General features: G+C 33.1%; 1 protein-coding gene across 12 annotated transcripts in view; it reads left to right on the top strand.

Moving 5' to 3' along the window:
- LOC111056978 overlaps window positions 1-21,426 on the top strand; it is a 486,313-nt gene that overhangs the window by 447,086 nt on the left and 17,801 nt on the right. For 2 of the 12 annotated variants that reach the window (XR_005572722.1, XR_005572721.1), the window contains exon 7: window positions 73-141. The exons of 4 other annotated variants lie outside the window; for them this stretch is intronic. The gene's annotated coding sequence lies outside the window, so the exon portion shown is untranslated. Of the gene's footprint in view, window positions 1-72; window positions 142-3,293; window positions 3,740-6,521; window positions 7,106-11,136; window positions 11,276-20,554; window positions 20,573-21,426 lie in introns of those variants that run through there. 6 more of the 12 variants (XR_005572724.1, XR_005572725.1, XR_005572732.1 and 3 more) reach the window with 6 other exon arrangements.

Below are 21,426 nucleotides of genomic sequence, written 5' to 3'. Positions count from 1 at the left end.
TCCTTTTTCAACTGATTTATTGTAAAATTTTCATATTTGAATCGGTGTATGTTTATTTTTTGTTGATTGCAGACCAGATATGGGGTCCCATCTTCGTGTACTTTGATTTTCTATTTGAGACAACTCCACTGAAGTAAAAGAGTGAGTAAAAATTATTTCTTACTTTAATATGAAATCTTTTTTTGAATATTGTGATTGTTGAAAATACTCAACTATTGTCAATTAGTGAATGGTGAGGTTCAGTTGTAAACTCAGTCAAAATGATAGGACGTCATAGTTGCCACGTTTCTTTTTCCACCGTCTTCTATAGTAAATACTGTAGCTTTGATAAATGTTATACTCCATAGTAGTTATAGATGTGATTGAAGTCATCCCGGTATAGGCCTATTCTGATTTGATCTAGCTGATTGTTGATAATGATCAATATTACATTTCATTTATTATATTACATGAAATATTTATCTTTCTATGATTGAATAATATGAATTTTCATAATTCAGATTAAATATTCTGGTAGTTAATTATATTTCTTCATAGTCTATAAAACAGTTATTGATAACATGCAGTGTTGAGTTTGAAAGTGATAAAGCTATCTGCTTTGTCTAATGGTAGACAAGGATAGCAACGAGCTAACCAATGTTAATCTGGTACTGTACATTGACTTTACAACCTGAATCCCACAATAAGTTAGTAGGTACCATATAAGCTACTACAGTAGGCCTTATTGTTTACTTAGGAGCATGTATAAATATAAAAATATGCACTAATAACTATTATTAAACGAAAATCCAAATCAAATGCTGTAATTCACCCCGAAGATGGATTTGAATATACGAATTTGAATTTTCGTTTAATAATAATTATTAATTCATTAGCATTTGAATAATATTGCAATATCTCAGTCATTTCCAAAATGTAAAAATATGCAGTTTAAAATATACAATAAGGCCTAGGCTACATGCAGTTTGTCAAAGAAAACCAGGTTGAAGACGTTGAATATACAGAATGAACATTCTGTATTGTAATTATTACTTAACGAAAATCCTAAATAAATGATGCAAATCACCCCGAAGACCTCTGCTAGGTACTGCAGACATTGACAACAGGGTTAACAGCTAGATGGAAATTCGATGAGAACTACTATCCAAAAATTAGTTGCCAACCCGGGAATTGAACCCGGTACCTCGGGTTAATTAATGCTAATTAATATATAATTATTACTTGTTTTGTAACTAGTGATTTTAAATTAGTAATTTAGGATTTTCGTTAAGTAATAATTATATATTAATTAGCATTTGAATAAATGCATTCTCTATTTAATTCCATCTGTAACTGGTTGGCCGCTGTGGCTTCGTATAAAATGAGTGCTGCTATCCAGAGATTGTCAGTTTGGTCTAAGGGCAAGCATTCCTGACTAGCAATTGGGAGGTACCGGGTTCGATTCCCGGGCTGGCAACTAATTTTTGGATAGTAGTTCTCATCGAAATTCCATCTAGCTGTTAACCCTGTTGTCAATGTCTGCAGTAGCAGAGGTCTTCGGGGTGATTTGCAGCATTTATTTAGGATTTTCGTTAAGTAATAATTATATATTAATTAGCATTTGAATAAATGCATTCTCTATTTAATTCCATCTATTCTGTATTGTATTATATTACAAAAGTCATGCATTATTATACTAGCAGGTAACCCGTGCTCCGCAAGGAGCTAATTAAAACCTTGAATAACTGGACCTAATGAGATCTTGAAGAATTTGAAATAAGCCTATAAACATCCTCGATAAATTAAGAATCTATATTTCCAAAATCTCAAGTTGATCAGTCCAGTAGTTCAGACGTGATGATGCGTCATTCGTGAATTTCCTATCCCGTACGTTTATAAGCCAGTTCTTTCCTTTATTATATTATGATAGATTAGGACACCACGCAGAGACATCAAAATAACTGTCCAAGAGAATAGTTAACCTACGGTACTTCTTATTGTCTTCATTATGCATTATAGTATTGATTGGGACATCACCCTGAGACACCAAAAGTTTCCAAGAGAATTGCATGGTGTTACTTCTTCATTTTCCTAGGGACACCATTCCGGGACAGCACCACATTCTAGTGAACTTGGTGACCCACTGGTGTCTCATCTGTAGCGGACCGGCAACCATTCCTGGTGTCTCACTGGTATCCTCCAGCTTTTGCTTCACACACGGACACCACTTGAGTCTAATCTGGTGTCCCACTACTGAGTGACCGTGACACAGCCTGTTGTGCTGGCTGGTGTCCTAATGTAAATCGGGCCCAAGAAACAATAATTAATTACCGGTATTTAAAGTATCACAACTCAAGTGACAAGTTTCAAATGCTCATTTCAGTAGCGAGTATTGTACTGTACAGTAGTGAGTTACCAGTAGCCTACTGTAAATGAAATATTTTTGTTTGTCCATTCACTAGAATTGATATTGTTTTTGAAGGGACGGATTCAAGGATCCAAAGGTTCAAAGAACCCCACACGTCAACCGAAGCTTATTGTGTTCCCAAGTAGTATGTTAGGCAAACCAATACCTGTGTCCTTTACAAGAACCAGGAGTTTTTCACTATACTAACATCCCATTCATCACCTGGTTGCTTGATGCAATCCAGTGTGATATGCTTGGCAGACTCTTCAGACTGATTAGTCCTCGTGACCTACGTGACGAGTTCCACTCCTGGCCTTCTTTGAAGGTCGTTCCGCTGAGGAAGGGGTGGCCAAGTTGCCTCTAGGGCACCTGGTCACCCTCGACTCAGCCTCTTGACCTACATTTGTGCCAGGAGTTTCACCCATCTCTGGTCTCTTGGGTTTTTCTTTTTGCCCCTCCGAAACTGCCCTGATGGGGCAGATCCCGTGTGTTTGAAGGCAAGGCAACTTCTGGAGTTGCCTTGGGGTCCCTTTTAGTCGCCTCCTACGACAAGCAGGGATACTGTGGGTGAATTCTGGTTTTCAACACATTCTTGAGTACCTACTGTACGATGTTCGACTCAAAGCTCCCCCAACCCACAGGAGGCTAGAATTGATAAGTGAGATATCCTCCATTGTTTCTCATCTGATATCCTTCCCCTCTATAATGCTTTCTCTCATTGAGAAAAGAATAATGTGCGATTTAGATTGTTTTGAGAGGATCTTTCCACAGTGTAATTTCTTGTACTTGTGTAACGGAAAGTTTTGAATAGGCCGCCATCTGCATGAAACGTCTTCCACCTCCACTTATCCGTATAGTGCTGCTATGCAGTAGCAGTTGACATTTTGTTGAACTAGACAGACAACTATTTTGATTGTTTTTGTTACCGTTGTACGTTCAGTCTTCAGTCTTCACCCAGTCTTCCTTCACCTCTTCATCAGTGTCTTCACTCTTCAGTTTTAATTTCAATACGTTGCACGGTGAATGCATGAAGATACTGTAGTTTATTTATTTGTCTCTGGTGTATGTTAGTAGGCCAGTTGGTTCGAGATAAAGTGGTCACCGGTTGAATAACAGCTTTTTTAGAATAAAATATGCGAGTTTGAAGTTATTAATTTACTGTTTTGAATGATTGTGAATAAAGTGAACCAGTGATGAATGTGTTGTGTGAAGTTTTTAACTACAATAGCCTACATTACTTGTAAGCTCAACACTTCAATTCTTCAAGCAGCAATTCAACGATTCACATCGTTTTCTGGAAAAGGTAGGATTAATATTCATCTCATCTACAACAGCAGTATCTGAAGTCGAAAGGTAGGACCATTTCAATAACATTCTATTGACTTTGTAATTATCATTTGCTTAGCGTTACAAGCTCTTATTGGTTTCAGTTTTGTTTCCCTTCCTTCCCTTGTAGATAATATTATTATAGCATAGAGAAACAATAGCGTAAGTAGATATCCCATGGTATAGGACGTTTATGTCGCAACTTTTACTATTATCTCAAGCCGATAGTCCACATAGTTCTTTTCCTTGAAGCTGTGGGACGCTCGTAGTCTCTCATACTGTGCCGTTCATACACTCTCACCCCAACAAAACAGTAAAAATCGACAGAAATCGGCTTGAGATAACAGTAAAAGTTGCAACTTAAACGCCCTATACCGTGGGATATCTATTTACTACGCTATTTCTCTATGATTATACCGATTAAACTGTGTTGATATATTTGATGGTAGATAATAATTATATAGGTAGCCAAATTTATTCCTGAGGAAGAAGCCCACATGAGCTGTAGAGGTTTGTGCGTGGGTAATGAGTTGATGATGAGAGTACAGTTTTAGGTGTGTTCCGAAATATTGGGGAGTGATTTTAGGCTCATGAATTGTATTTTGAGAAGTTTGGCTCTTGAGTGGTCACCCTTACATCAGGAGTAACAGGTGCATGTAGCTTAACTTTATCGTTTGCTTGTCAGCGCGACCATGAAACCAATCGCTTCCCCTAACTTACTAATGATTGATATTGTTTTAATAATATTATTTATGAGCATGAAGGATATTTTTACTTGGAGTAGGCTTATAAATTACGATGACACTGCGTTCTCGCTCAATTGTTGGAGATTACTGATAGACTATTATTATTGAGACTAGCTGGTAGCCCGTGCTTCGCAAGGGTCTAATAATAAAAACTTGACCTACTGAAATCTTGACCAAAGCTATTAATGATTGATATGAAGGATATTAATATATTATTGATATTATGAGCATGAAGGATATTTATTGAAGTAGGCTTATACATTATAATTACACCGTGTTTTTGCTCAATTGTAGGGGATTACTGAAAGGCTATTATTTGAGACTAGCTGGTAACCCGTGCTTCGCAAGGGTCTAATAATAAAAACTTGACAAACTGAATACTTGACCTACTGAAATCTTGATGAATTTGATATAGGCCTATAATCTAAGAATCAATAAGCAAAATTGCAAGTTAATCAGACCAGTAGTTCAGACTTGTTGATGCGTCATATTCGTGAATTTCCTATCCCGTACGTGTAGGGTCTATAAGCCAATTCTTTCCTTTATTATATTATAGCTTATGAAGGACATTTTTTACTTGAAGTAGGCGTATTATAAATTATAATTATATGGCGGTCTTGCTCACTTAATAAATATTACCTATATCAATACCGATAGGTATTTTAGCTTACTGAATTTTTGTTCTATTTTTGTTGAATGTATTATACATAGGTAGATACTGTATCCTTGTATTTTGCTGTCGCACCTTGTGCATACGCCGATATCATTAAATGATATCGAATGAATGAAATTTTGATATCGGCCTATCTTATTTGAATTCAGCCTATATTACCGATTAGTTTGCAACTGTAATTTTATTATTTTAAGATACGTAAGCTATTTCGTGAATAATAATTTATCATTCATGAAGAATATGAATAGAATAGCTGATTGATGAGAACTTGTACAAACAGTTAGCTAGTAGAGATGGGAAGTTCGGATCACTTTACTGATTCGGGTCAGTCGTTCACGTTCACTGCCGCGACCCGTTCAAAAAGACCCGTTCAATTGAACGGTTAATTTTCTATAGCTTTCCTATAAACAAGCTAAAAAAAAGGTCCACCACAGTTGATTGTGTAAAGACAGTAAAAACAAGGGTTTACTCCAGTTGGTGAACGGGTTTTTTGAATAAATGTGATCCGGATCACTCGTTCATCTTAATGACCCGTTCAATTCGAACGGGTCATGACCGAACGACACATCTCTATTAGCTAGGCTTGGCTTGTTTCGCCACCGTATCAATTACAATAATTCATGTTCCTTTGAAATCGTATTGATTTAAATCAGAAATATCATTGTATTAGTTAGAAAATGTGATTCTTCATGATTTGATTCAGAAGGTAGGGAATTGATGGAAGATGGAACTTAAATCTACATTTTTACTGTAGTAATATTATGTTATTCAATGTCATTTAGGCCTAAATTCGGTAATTTAGGGTTGCGGTATGTAGGCTACTGTATTGAAAAAATTATGATTCTAGGTAATTTAGGTATCTTGTTTGACGCTTTTGTGTTGAGTTTATTTTTTATCTGCATGTTTTCAAATCGAGTTAATTATACGAACATGGAGGCAGTCATATTTTACTGCCCTTTTCAGGTACAAATATTGGCTTGTATGTTTGTTGTTTACAGGTTATTGGTAACGTCGTGGATAATATTTTTATTTCGTACACCATTGTGATTGATGCTAATTACTTTTATCAATCTTTGTGCTTCCTAATTAAAATTCTTCACCCTTTATTTCAAGTTGAATTTGAATAATTTATCTCGATTTTTTCATTTATGAGGGTGCAGTTGGGGGTCATTTGAGTCAAGTTTGAGCTAATTTTGGTAACTGAACTCAATATTTCGGTCAATATTGATGAATTTATCGTTTTTTGAGCTTTATTTTTAATTTAAACTAGTTTGAACCGTGATTTTTGGTAAAATTGTGTAATTTATGTATTTTTTATCCTTCGACGTTAGGTCGAAATTTGACCTATGTAGTCAAAATATATACGTAGTCAAATTGACAGCACCGATTGAATGGAAATCTTCTTTTAGTAACTGGATTCAATATTTCGGTCAATAATAATGAATTCTTTCGTTTTGTGAGCTTTCTTTTCAATTTAAACCAGTTTCAACCGTGATTTTTGGTAGAATTGTGTAATTTCTGTATTTCTCATCCTTCGACGTTAGGTCGAAATTTGACCTGTGTAGTCAAAATATATCACCTTTAATACAGTCAAATTGTCAGAATTGATTGAATGGAGATCTTTGATGTTATTGATGAGGGTTTCTGCCACTTTTAAATAAATTTAATTAGTCTCAAACCCAAAACGGTTGTTCACCTGCACGACCAACAAGTCGAATTCTGTCTCTTTCTCTGGCTGTACCTGGTGTAGGCTTGTCTCCATATTTTAGTCTCCGAAATTTGTGATTATTTCAATTAAATAAACCAATTAATTACCCGATTCAGTGCTAAAAATCGAAAATTTATTGTTCGTGTTAACGTTTTGATGTTGTGAAAAGTGATGAATAGTGGTTATTCTCAATCTACAATGATAATAAGTTTGATACCGAGACAAGCCTACGGACTACACAGAGGCAGCCATTTCAAGATTTGAAGGTAAACTTTGAAAATTTTCGTAGTTGTTTCATCAGTTTTCATGTATTGTTTCACCCCCAGTGCTTCCAATTTATGTCGATTTGTGATCCTCTCAATTGATTATCAATAGTTTTCACCCCTAATTTGAGGCTTAAGTCGTGCATAATTATCTATTTCGAATTATTATTTTTCATAATCGCCATTTGGTCGGTAGGCTAATGCAGTTTTACGATTGAAGTTTTTGTGATCGTTAATTTCAAAGTGAGGCTCAGTTCTGTTTTTCATAGTAAATTATTATCGATATTTCTTTCTACTAATTAAACTTATTTGCTGTTAGGGCAATTATTGAAAATGAAATTATATTTAATAATACGGTAATTTATATGAGCTAAGTAGGCCAACTATTGAATTGATAATTATTTATAGGAATCCCATTATCCCATAAATGAATATTATGTTATGAATAAGGCTGAATAGGAAATTAATTCTTATCTTTCAGGTACCGTATCTATTATTCAAAGTTAAGCGCTGCGTTCAGAATATTGTTGAATAATAATTGAAGTTGAAGTTATTCTTGAGTTCATTGGTAAATTATTGAAAATTGAATGATATTCAATGTAAGTTTCTGTGAGCTAAGTGGGTTATCTATTGAATTGATTATTTGAATGTAGGATCCCGATACGAATATTAGGTCTGTAGCATAGAATAAAACAATCTTGATTCTTCTCAAGTTTATAAAACTTTCAAGTTTTTTCTGGTCTGTAGACTGTAAAATAAATTACTTTTATATTTCTTTTTACTAATTCACACTATATGCTTTTGGGGGAATTATTAAAAATGAATTTATATTTAATTATGAGCCAAGTAGGACAACTATTAGACTCTATTTTTCAAGGTTCGATTAGCGTTAAAAATTCTTAAATATTGAAGCATAAGTATTTTTTAAGTTCATTTAGAAATAACTGAAAATTGAATGATTTTCTTTTTACTGATTTATAAAGATTTGCTTATAGGAACAAAAATATAATGTTAACAAATGCTATGAGCTAAGTTGAGTAGGTGATCTATTGAATTTATACTTGTAGGATTCCGATAAGGATATTTGAGTCTAAATAGAAAATGATTTCATAATTATTTTCAGGTCTCAATTCTTCAATATTAGCATAGTGTTCATATACAGTAATATAATACAGTCTACTGTATGAAGTATAGGCCTACTGTTGAGTTCATTGTTTTTGTTCAGTGTCTGACTTGAATACGCCAATTCTTCAGTGATGACAAAACAGGTTCACTGGATCTCGGTTCTTTCTCACTTATCTCTCTCTCCCACACCATCTTGTCTTATATATTCTCTCGCTCTCCAAGTTGACAATCCTTGTAACAATATTGATGAATAAAGTATATCTCTCCCATTCACTCTCTCACTATCACTCTTGTCATCTCATAAATAGTGTTTCATTTTAATACTGTATTCGCTTCAAGGACAGAATTCTAGCAGCTGTGCAATCTTGGAATTATTATATATTTTTGTTCAAAATAATTAAGGTATTGTCTGGATGATCGGAAAGGCTGCGTTTATAGTATTGCAATATTTTGTTTTCCTGCTAACTGAAACCAATATTCTCGTTCGGCACACAACTCTAGAAATTGAAATAGAATTTATTGTTTTATAAAATTTAGGAACTAGGTGAATTTCGAATAAGATAGAACTGTCTCATTGAATTATTTTGTTTTATTGAATTTCCGGTTTATCCAAAATTCTCGCTCGGCACACAACTCTAGAATTTGAAATAAAATTCTGAAAAATAGAATTTATTGTTTTATAAAATGTAGGAACTAGGTGAATTTGAAAGAAAGTCGAATGCTGTTCTCTGTGCAAAAGCTAAAAATAAACTTTTTACTCGTGATATTTTTCAAAGTTTCTCGAATTGTATATCATCAAGCTATCAAAATGAAAAAGTTTTCTCAGGAAAACATTATTTTTCCGATCATTACATTTTGAGATATGAGCGCCTAAAGTTTAGATTTTTGGGACAGAACATTTCAAATTCGGTAAGAGATAAATCCATGAGATTTAGAGGATAGATTCTTCATGGTATTGTTGATCTAGTAAAACAATAAGTTTTTGAAAATATCAATTTTTGAGAAAGTTATTAAATGTATTAAAAATAACTCAACTAAACGTTATTTTCGTTTTTTTTAGTAAATTGAAAAACTATCTTAAAAATTGATATTCTCAGTAAGTTTTTTTTACTAGATCAACAATACCATGAAGAATCTATCCTCTAAATCTCATGGATTTATCTCTTACCGATTTGAAATGTTCTGTCCCAAAAATTTAAACTTTAGGCGCTCATATCTCAAAATGTAATGATCAGAAAAATAATGTTTTCCTGAGAAAACTTTTTCATTTTGATAGCTTGATGATATACAATTCGAGAAACTTTGAAAAATATCACGAGTAGAAAGTTTAATTTTAGCCTTTGCACATCCTTAATCTCTCATTCCAAGCTGGTGAAGGTATTTTTTCAAAATGAAAATAAAACCTGTTCATGTATTGCTAATCTTTTTTTTACAAACCGCATGTGATCTGTCCAGTATAACGTTAAAACGAGTGTCATTAGTTTCAAGACATTTATTATGCAAGGATTTTCCCCATTATTGAAATTCATGCTACTCCAGGCTCTTTATTTCTCATCAACTCTCATATTTCTCACGCACAAGTCTAGGATTCATCATCATCCCTCTCAATCATTATCCAGGCACAAGCCTAAGAGCTTACGTAGGCATCACCCTCAGTACCATGTGAGCACCACTATTAAAGTTGAAGTAAAAACAACTTGTAAAAATCAAATTAAAAATAATATTGATGTCATCAATATAATTGCAAATTATTTGGTTTTGGTGAAAACCGCTTGTAAATCTATCCCGTGTAAGTGTTGTTAATTATACGAAAGTGGTTTTATTCTTATGGATTTTTCGTTAGTTTGTAACCTACTTGAAAACCAGAATATCAATACCCAGGCTATACTGTAATTCTGTAGGCTCTTTATTTCTTAGCAGCTCTCATATTACTCAAGGTCTCACGCACAAGTCTAAGACTCTTGTGAGCATCACTATCAGCCAAACTAAAGTATCTACAAGTTCGAAAAATCCAGTCGAAATTGTTTCCGATTTCATATTTCATCAATCTAATTCTATTAATCTATTGGTTTTTACTATGTTTTTCTTTCTTTAGTTCTATTAAATTAATATCTATTCAAATGTACAATTATTTTTTATTCATGCATCTTTATTTTAGTATTTTCATTATCCATTTTTCTTATTACATGCCTGAAAAGTGCGTTAAAAATCGTGGAAAAATATAGGGATTCGGAAATGCATCATAATTAGGCTCTCCGATTAGTTGAAGTGAAATAGTTTTTCAGGTTATTCAGATTATTGTCGAAATAGATTCAGACATCTTGGAATTGGTCAACGTTGACGTTGTAGATAGATTACTGACCTCAGCAGTCATCAATTCATGAAGACGCTCTCTGATTGGTCAATTCGAAGTTGTCTTTGGGAAATAAGAATTTCTCTCTTCCGCGGTGAATGGGTCAGTTATTGCATGCGAGAGGGAAAAGAGAATTTCCCACTCTCCCACCCGGCCTCATCATGTCGGAGGGTTGATGGACTATTTTTTGTAAATTATTTAGAATATTTTCACTCATATCTCTTTCAAATCGCAAGTATAATGGGTGGGAAGTGTTTTAAAAATTCTAGAATAATTTGGGAATTCGTTTTTGTGAAAGGAACAAGCTCTCTGATGAGGGGAAGTATTTACCTAGTAGTGGGAGTAACTTTGTGGTGATTTGGTGGATTTGTAAATAGATTTGTGCGACATCTTGAAATGGGTAGGTTGACGTTCTATAAGGAAAGTGATGCATCAGCCTAGCCAAACCTGCTGCAACAAGTCAGTCTACAGTCGTCTTTGCCTTGAATAGCTTCGATCGCTAGTTGGTCTCCCTTGTCATTGTCTTATTACTTTGTAATTAATCATTTCGTTATAACTCGGTGTGTTATTGTGAATATACTAATTGAATGCTCCTTTTCATGTATTTTATTACGGGTTTGTGAAATTATTGGCGGTGATATGACTTTGGTTAGTGAGAAGTGAAACTTGGTTTTCGGTTCATGTCTTCCTTTGAGGTAGGAAATGTATTTCAATAATCATAACTCACCCCTCATGGTATAAATTCGATTTCAATAATTGATGTAGTTTATTTTAGAAGGCTAGGCCTTGAATTTCGTTTCATTCCCATATATTTTTAAGATAATTAGTTCGTAATATGTTCGATTTCAGAATACTGCAAACGTTAAGGGAATAGGCGTGTTGGTCTCATGCATTTGATGTTAAAATCTAGTAATTTTCAATATCAAATTTGTGTGGTCGATTCAGGTCAAAATTCCTTTGTAGTCTTCTGAAATTGTTCTGTAATAAGTGTGAATTTTGTAGTTGATTTTCTCGAATAATATTAATTGGGTTTGAACATACTGCGTTATTAGATAGATTTACATTTTGTCTTATGTATCTTGTATTTTGGCGAAATACATATTCTATTCTATTAGAGATAGAAATCAACCTAGTCTATTGTACGTTCAAAATAATTTTGTTCCGTATTACTGCTTTGTAGGCCAATGTGCCTTTGTTTTATGAGTTTCTTCTAATACTGTCAGTAATACTCATATATCAACATCAATGCCTCATATTCAACCAATGCTGCAGACAGTGTAATGTGTTTTGCTTGATAGTGTCAGTATGAATAGAATCAATGTCACTGGCTCAAGCAATAGTGACTGTTGAATGTGACTTTTAATGTAGCCTACAGAAAGTAGTTCCACCTTCCGCGGTTAAAAATATCACTCCGCGTTGTTGCTCGGACTCTGTCAACTGTCAAAATTGTGCTGGATGTTGTTCTTTTGTATAGTGTTTCCAGTTTTGTCTTAATTGTTTATTCAAATAGAATCAGTGCAGTAATTAATGTCAAATCCCACGTTAACAGTGATGATAAAAGTGAATTTACTAGTGAAGTGATTGAGTTCAATCTATTGAGTGTTGGATACAACAGTTGAGATAATGTGATGGCTTGATTTCCAGGTCTGTACTTTTCATTTTTAACTATTTGATTTATTCATATCTCTTTTATATGAATTAAATCTGATAGGTCGCTTTTGTGCTAGTAATCTAGGATTTTGATATGTGAGATTTTGTTGAACTACGTTAAGTAAGTTCTATTCCCTATCTATATGCCGGCTATCTATGTAGGACTGATTTCACCATTCAATAGCAAGGTTTTGAACAATTATAGTTTGAGATTATCAACTGAATGACAGTTTTATTGACTTTGAATTGATGATTTTATTGGGTTTAAGATTTTAAAAAGTTGATTTAATACCGAATACGATTCAAGTAACAAGCTAAACATTTAACCTACAACCAACTTAACTAGGCCACGTCGTACTGTATCTGAAAATTAGCCTATTATGCAATAATTATCCCTATTATCAGTTGTATTGATTTTGTATTGATCCCAAGATTGATTTTGATTACTGTTTCCAATATTATGTTAGATGCTGACTGTTTAATAGGTTTTGGACGATTCTAATTTGATAACAACTAAATAATTAATCTGCTTATTAACATTAAATCAAAGTTTATTTAAAATCTATTCTGATTTCACAATTCAATACTAGGTTTAGACAATTCTAATTTGAGATTATTAACTGTATAATCGATTTATTAACGTTGAATTAATATTATTTTATCTTACAATCGTTAAGATTTTAAGAGGTTGATTTAATTAGTTCTGACTTCATCATTGAATACCAGGTTTAGACGATTCTAATTTGAGACTATTAACTGAATGATCGGTTTTTCAACTTTGAATCAAATATTTTGTCGGGTTTAAGATGTTGAGAAGTTGATTTAATAGCGTAGGCTATATCATGCATGTTCAACGTTTAACCTCTAACCAACATCCCTACAGTCAAAGCTTTAAATTATTAACTATGCAATTATTTTTAATTGATCATAATGTCAAGATTTTCGTGAATTACTAGTGAACTCAAGGTGTGCGCGTACAAAGAGCGTTCAGGAGTTCCGAGTTCCAGCGGTCAGAGCTCTAGGTTATATTTAACTAGGTTAGTTCTAAACATTATATTATGATACCTTCTATATCCTAGGCCTATATTATTCTTCCAAGACCGCTCTATGTGTTCCATTAATTTTTATCAAAGCAGGTTATTCTATAAATATTAAGAGACCAGTGGAACTTATAGGCTAGATAGTAGTCGGCCCTAGTTCTTATCTGATGAAGTAATTCTTGTCCTATGAGATTTTAGTAAATTTTCAGAAATAAATTGCGAGGTTACGCAAACTTTTATGTTTGAAGTGTAAACTATTTTCAAATGCTAGTTGTTTTCTTGATGAAATGTCAGTGCTTTCCCCTTGCTATATTATTATTTAGTTGAAAGTAATAATTACTGGTGGTTCGGAACCCACTTGAAGCTGTATGGCCACTCATCCTTGTCATTATCGTACCAACACACACGCTTTTAGCTCATGTGGGCTTTATACTTGGCGAAAAAAATAATGTGTAGATTTATTAGTGGTTATTATCATGAATATTCTAACTAAATGTATGATTCTTTATTTATTTAATTCCGGGGTTTGTGCTGTAAATAGGATTTGTTTTGTGTTGGTGAAAATAATGTGTTTCTAAAATCCTAGTCTCGATGTATATTTTAAAATAAATCAGTTATAGCTAATTACTCATGGTGAAAATAATTTGTTTCCGGCATACTATCCTCGATATTAGTTTTAAAATGAATCAATATTAACTCATTCCTTGTGTTATAAATTCAAGATCATCAGATAATATTTGTTAAAGCTGGCTAGGCCTTTCATTCAATTCCATTTACAGAGCTGATGGAAATAATTATAACTAGATAATTAGACTGCAATTGGAAGCTGTACGTTTTCATAGAATACTGCCAACCAATGTGTAATTAAAACAGGTCATTGTATTCTGATCACCTTGATACAAGCAGTAAAGTCATGATTTCATTTGCAGTTGATATCGAAGAATTCATTCTTATATCTTTTGATGCTTAGCCTACTGTTTTTGAGCAATTGGTGTGGTCATTTCAGGATGTTTTTTTGAAGTTTTAATCGCTCATTTGTATTTAATTTCATGCAAGTTATACCAATTTACCTACTACGGTAGATTTACTTATTTTAGTCTAGTATTTTGTCTTTTTAGAAACCATTGTGTTAGGTTCGGAATCCACCCAAGATTTCAGGTCTACGCGCCTTCAATCAAAAGCTTTACTTTTTTCATTGCTCGTCAGTTGTTTTTTTCATTCCATGATATTGAATAGAAAATTAATAATAAGCGGGTTTTTGTAAACCACTAATTTGTTTTCTGCTTGTCTAGATAATCAATTTTGTTCTTAAAGCAGTGGTCCAAAACCCACCCGATATTACAGTTTCATTATTCTCCTTAAGAAAAAATAGAAAAGTATAACTTTCAACACAATCGAATAATTATCAATAACCTCCTCAAATGAAATGAAATGATACTTCAAACAGTAAGCTAGGATTTTATAAGGCATTCATACCTTCATTGAAAACTGGTTGACGAAAATCACAGATCTCTCTCTCACCGTGACACAAAACTAGCCGATCTAATTTCACAACTTATTATCACACAACTTATATCACAACAAATTAAAAGGAGTAATTAGCTAACTAACTCACAATAAAACACTTCATAATTAACACAATTTCTATTCAAAAGCAATAAGACAAACACTAACAAAATTGAGACGACTGACTAGCTGTAGAGTGTAGACTGACTAGACTGGGCTGATGCCTGATGGGCTCGCTCGACACTCGACAAGTTGAAACAAGCAAGAGGCTGCCTGCTACCAGACAAAGACAGAGTTGTCATTGTGACGTCCAACACTCCTTCTCTTTCCAACGTTAACCGACCAAAATTTCAAAATGTCGCAAATATCAACCTAATTTTTCAAACCACCCCAATAATAATTTCACTACCATACAAATACTTCCACTCATCTAAGAGCCTTTTTGTTATGCAAATATGAATCCCCAATTATTTTACGATTTTTAAAACACTTTCCAACCATTTGAGAAGCAATTTGATGGGAATCTGAGTGAAAATTGAAAAAATTACAAAAAAAACGCCATTAACCATCGGGCATAGAGGGAAATTCCCTTCTCCCTCCTTCATGCTACAAGATTCCCTATTCGGCTAATGCAAAGGAAAGGAACATTTTATTCATCACTGCACAGTCTAATAATTTTCGATTATCCAAATCAGAAACGATATTCCCCAGGTGAATTCCGAACCACCCGAGAATAAGGAAGATTACTCTATTCATTCTGTGATAGTTATTTTCTGTGGGGTTTTGATGAAAGTCTTTATTTGAGCTTCCATAATGAAATAAAAATATAAGTCAATTTGATCGATCGTTTTTCTATGGTTATGTTCGCCGGTCGAATTTTCGGTTCAATTTAGAGATGTGTCGTTCGGTCATGACCCGTTCAAATTGGACGGAACAGTCAGGTGAACGAACGAGTGATCCGGATCACACTAATTTAAAAGACCCGTTCATTTCAGACCCGTTGAAAAGAATGGTGTTCACCCATTAAAATGTTTTTGCTTGTTTATTAGGCATAGTTTTGAGTTTTTATAATCTTTTGAACGGGTCGCGACAGTGAACGAGACTAGTAAAGTGATCCGAACTTTCCATCACTAATTCAATTATTATTTTTGATACGATGGTAGGTGAAGAGGTGTAGAGGGGAGCTAGCGTCGGAGTTTCGCCACTGCGCCGCTACTTAGCGGAGAGCGCTAGTGTGCCACTCTATTTGTTTACCTGTTGCATCAGTGCCAGTGCTTCTCACTTTGTCTTTTTAGCCCAGTCAATAAAGGTTTTTTCGATCCGAAAATTAAATAAAAGCTGAATCTTCTACCATCGATAGAACCCTCCCAGAGGGTCATTCTCCCAAAAGTCCCAAAAAATCCCCTTGGAGCTTTCCCCCCTAGCACCCCTCAAAGTTGAAAAATGCAGGTAATCACGGAGAATCAATTATCTCTGTACCCATTTATCGGAAACAGCTCTATTATATGCCATTCGATTAGTTACATTATGGACTACAATATTAGTTTTATTCATTTTTCCAATAAAATTAACAGTTTTCTTGATAAAATAATATATATGTTAAAATTTATGGGGTTTGCGATTTTATTTTTTTGTTTTCTTCGATTAACTTCGAAGCAAGTAGTTTTAAAGGAAAATGAGCCAAATAATTAATGTAGCCATTCTCATTGCAAATCCATTGATGTATATTGTTATGTATTTTCGATTCGATTTGACGCCGTGGAAGGGGAAACAGGCGACGCGGAATGGCGCGGCTGACTCTCTTAGCCATAGTAAACAGCAAACTGGAAATCAATTATCTCTGTAACCATTAATCGGAAAAAATCTATCATGTGCCTTTCGTTTCGTTAAATTAAGGACTACAATATTAGTCGAATTCATTTCCTCAATAAATCAAACAGTTTCCTTAATAAAATAATTTAATGTAAAAATTTAGGGGTTTTTCGATTTGATTTTTTTGTTTTCTCTGATTAACTTCGAAGCAAGTAGTTTTAATGAGCAATGTGACGAATAATTATTGTAGCCACATTCATTGCGAATCCATTGATGTATATTGTTATGTATTTGCGATTCAAGTTGACGCTGTGGAAGGGGAAACAGCCGACGCGGCTTACTCCCTTCACCATAGTAAGCAGAATAATGCTGCTGTCTTCATTGCATCTCATTTACAGTATGTTGCTCGAAACAATCAATTTTGTCTATTGTTTTGACATGCGCTGTATATAGATTTTCACTTTTCAATACTCTTAAAAAATATTACAATTTTCATGATTTAAACATGCTCATGATAAAAATCAGGATTTCGTTGTTTTCTCACAGAATTTATTATATTAATTTGAAGTGTGCCTTCTCCATACGAGTCAGAGGTAACACAATTTGATAACTCTAGTTTCAGATATTGATGTTTTTCAACGAAGTTTCATGATATATTATGTGTCCGACTCCTTCTGATCCTTATTTTGTGAAAAATGAAGATTCAAAATTTATTTTCGTAGCTTTTCTTGTGTTTTAACTTGTTTCATCACTCTTTATAATTTAAACACTTGATAATGGAATGAATATCATCAGATCACGTGAACAAAAAAATTTTCAAGCTGAAAGTAGATTAATTTGTTGCACATTCGGTTCAAATATTAACAAATGTTACCAAATATTATCACATATAGTGAGAACGAATTATTCTGAAGCTTACTATTCTCACTGAACATGAAGAGGCAATACCAAGCCAGAATCGCAGTTCCGTTCAAATCATTATTATCAGAGCTTTCAAATTGATGCTATGTAACTATGGATGTTATCCCCATCTCAAAATTTCCCTATTTATCCTTATCCTGATTCAGAATAAAGTAGTTGATCTCTATAATCACAAAAATCAATTTACAGTACCTATAATAAATAGTAAAAATAACAAAATTTCTAGTAATAATGCAACTTTTTCTAGGTATGATTTCAAGGCTCATAAAATGACTTTTTCTCAATCACAGGCAGAAATTCCAATGATTATCATAATAGTAATTTAATGGAAACTGTTTATATTGTACATTGTTCGACGTAAGATAAGCTACATCTTTAAGGTAACCAACTTATTCAGGATTATCATGTTTATGAATGAAAGCGAGACTGTGATAGAAGATTGGTCAAACTGAAATATAAACATTATAGACAATCCATATTTCTGATCAACTATAATTATAAATGATAGTATCAAGCCGTAATGAATTGAGCAACTGAATTTCAAAGTTACTATCCACTGTTCAAATCGCACTGTGATTTCCTTTTACTTCCAAATGGATTGAATTGCCTCACTCTTCAACGTAACAATTATTGAAAAAAAAACCAGTGGAATGTGAAAGTCATCAAATAGCATTTGAATTTCAATTTTCAGATGATGAAATTCATAGAAAACTAATTCTTGAGAGAATAGTGATGAATTGCAAACAGTGCAAGTAACATTGATACAAAGCGATACAATGAAAGTCAACATCGATTAATTTAATATTGGACTTATCAAATTTATATTATTTATAAAGCTTATGAAATGTAAAACCAACATTTTAAATTTTCTCTACTGGAGCAAAACATCGATAGAAAATAAAGAAGAGTCAATCATAAGCACAATATACTTGTGTACTAGAATTCACTTGAACTAACTCATCACTTCAACCCTTCAATGATCACAATGAAATAGAATGGTATAAAAACCATGGAATTGATAATCAGGTACATTTTTCAAATAGCTTCACCCAACTAAATCTGTGAATGCTAAGTCATAAGAAATCATGTTCGATAGATTCAATTTGAATGCTTCAAATAGAAAATGATCTATTCTTTTGGTGCCCTAATCAAAATCAATTTCAATCAACATTAATCGACATAAAGAAAAGCTTCTGCCAACCTTGTATAGTGAATGACAAGATGCGAGTGGAGGTGAAACATCGATATGTTAACAAAAATAATAGAAGATGATGAATCGTCTTTCAATTAATCTTATACGGTAGGGTACTTTGTGGTTAAATGTGAAACACTTTCATGATTTTCCTACCTTTTATGCATGCTTACTCTTCCTTAATTTGTATGTTTGCATGGCTTTCATCTTTAGAATCTACTGAATTTTCATATTGGACTGTCTAAATAATCTAAATTCAACTAGTAAGAACGGAAGATAAGCTACTTTACAGAGAGAATCATAGAAAGTTTCGACTCAACAAGCCCAATGTATAATTTTTTTTATGCCTCAGCCGTCATATATATTTGGCTCAACTGAAGGTATATTATCAACCTGGCCTGAAGAATATTAACTGTAGAAAACAGCAAACACTGCACGCTATGATTTTTCAGGAAATTGCCACTGTTAACACTATTGTAATCTATGATTTATCTCAGTTTTTGACATAAATTATGATAAATTTTAGTATAGAATTATGATCATACACACATATTTTAAATATGTATTATATTATGTAATAGTATGAATATTTTATCGGATGCAAACAATATCTTTGACTGTCATAGAATTCATGATTTAGCAGATCTATAACAACAAAATGATTTTAGAGAATTAAAATGTGAAAAATTAGTTTCATCGCATATCAAAACAATAGAAAAATTGATTGTTTCGAGCGCCATAGTGTGAATAAGATGCAACTTAGAAAGCAGTAGGCCTACTACTGTATTTTACTGTTTACTATGGTGAAGAGAGTCAGCCACGCCATACCGCGTCGACTGTTTCCCCTTCCACAGCGTCAAATCGAATCGCAAATGAATAACAATATAAATCAATGGATTCGCAATGAATGTGGCTACATTAATTATTTGACTAATTTTCTTTAGATTATTTGCTTCGAAGTTAATCGGAAAAAACAAAAATCAAATCGAAAAACCCCTAAATTTTTAGGTATATATTATTTTATCAAGGAAACTGTTTGATTTATTGAGGAAATGAATTCGACTAATATTTTGGTCCATAATGTAACGAATCGAATGACATATGATAGATTTTTTTCCGATTAATGGTTACAGAGATAATTGATTTCCAGTTTGCTGTTTACTATGGCTAAGAGAGTCAGCCGCGCCGTTCCGCATCGACTGTTTCCCCTTCCACAGCGTCAAATTAAATCGCAAATACATAACAATATACATAAATGGATTTGCAATGAGAGTGGCTACATTAATTATTTGGCTCATTTTTCTTTAGAACTACTTGTTTCGAGGTTAATCGGAGAAAACAAAAAAATCAAATCACAAACCCCCTCAATTTTTACATATATATTATTTTATCAAGAAAACTGTTAATTTTATTGAAAAAATGAATATAACTAATATTGTAGTTCATAATGTATCAAATCGAATGGCATATAATAGAACTGTTTTCGATCAATGGTTACAGAGATAATTGATTTCCCGTGTTTACCCGCATTTTTCATGTTTTAGGGGGTTGGGGCGGAAAGCTCCAAGGGGATTTTTTGGGACTTTTGGGAGAATGACCCTCTGGGAGGGTTCTATCGATGGTGGGAAATTCAGCTTTTATTTAATTTTCGGATCGAAACTGCTTTTTTGGACCTTCATTGACTGGGCTATTTCTCAGTTTGTTTTGCCTTTTGGTTCTTATCGTTGTGATGATTATGAATGATGGATTTGATATTGAAAAATGTAATAATTATTATTTGAAGATTGAAGTGGGTTGAATAAATTGATAGAATTTCGGTGATACATTAAGTGTTGTGAGTTTGGTTTTGAAGATTTGTGGTGTCATCTCAGGTTTGTGAAATACTACTAGGCTAGCCGATTCCATCTTCCTCTATTATTAATAGGTTTCAAGTTAATTATTTCTACATTAATCTTTCCAAGTAAATAATTCTTGGTTTATCTCTTGTGTTATTCTTTCTTCGTTGCGAACAATTTTGTCCACTATTTCATTTGTATTTCATAAAGCTTTGTAGCGATGTATCTTTTATAGGCACTAGCCGGTTTTAAAATTTGATACAGTGTTTTTCAAGGCTCTTACTGGTTGAGATTGAAAAATAATAGTCATTTAAATAATATTATAACATGATCTGATTCTAGCACTGTATAGGTTTTATTTAGTTGTTTTACGATAACACAATATTGCACGTTTATTTCATTATTGATTATTGCTTTTTGGGTAAATATTTCCCGTTATTCCGATTCTGATATATTTTGAAATTATGATACTAGGCTGCTTGTCAGGGCATTACCTTCGTTTAGTTTTATGATGCGTGTTTATATTAGTTTTTTGTTTTCAATATCGAAGAGTAAGTTTATGAATTCAAATTAAATCATAGTCCTGTCTGATTCTATTGTGAATTATTTTTAATATCTTTCCAACTTTGTTGTTTTCTGATTAATTTGATATTGTAAACTTATTCCCGTACGCAAGCCTTTGCAGGATCTTCACATTCGACTTTTTCAATTTATTCATCTACTTATTTATTAACATAATAATTGTTGTAATGTGATGTCCACATATCAATATCAGTTCTCAGTGTCTGGTTCTGTAAAAATATTTTCATACTCAAAATATTTTTGTGTTTGTTACGGCTGAGTGGGATATTCCTATTAGAAGTCATGTGAAGAATATTTTCCACTTAAAG

This window comes from Nilaparvata lugens, chromosome 13 (genome assembly GCF_014356525.2).
Source record: "Nilaparvata lugens isolate BPH chromosome 13, ASM1435652v1, whole genome shotgun sequence".
Taxonomy (NCBI): domain Eukaryota; kingdom Metazoa; phylum Arthropoda; class Insecta; order Hemiptera; family Delphacidae; genus Nilaparvata; species Nilaparvata lugens.
This window is presented reverse-complemented; position numbering and strand designations above follow the sequence as displayed.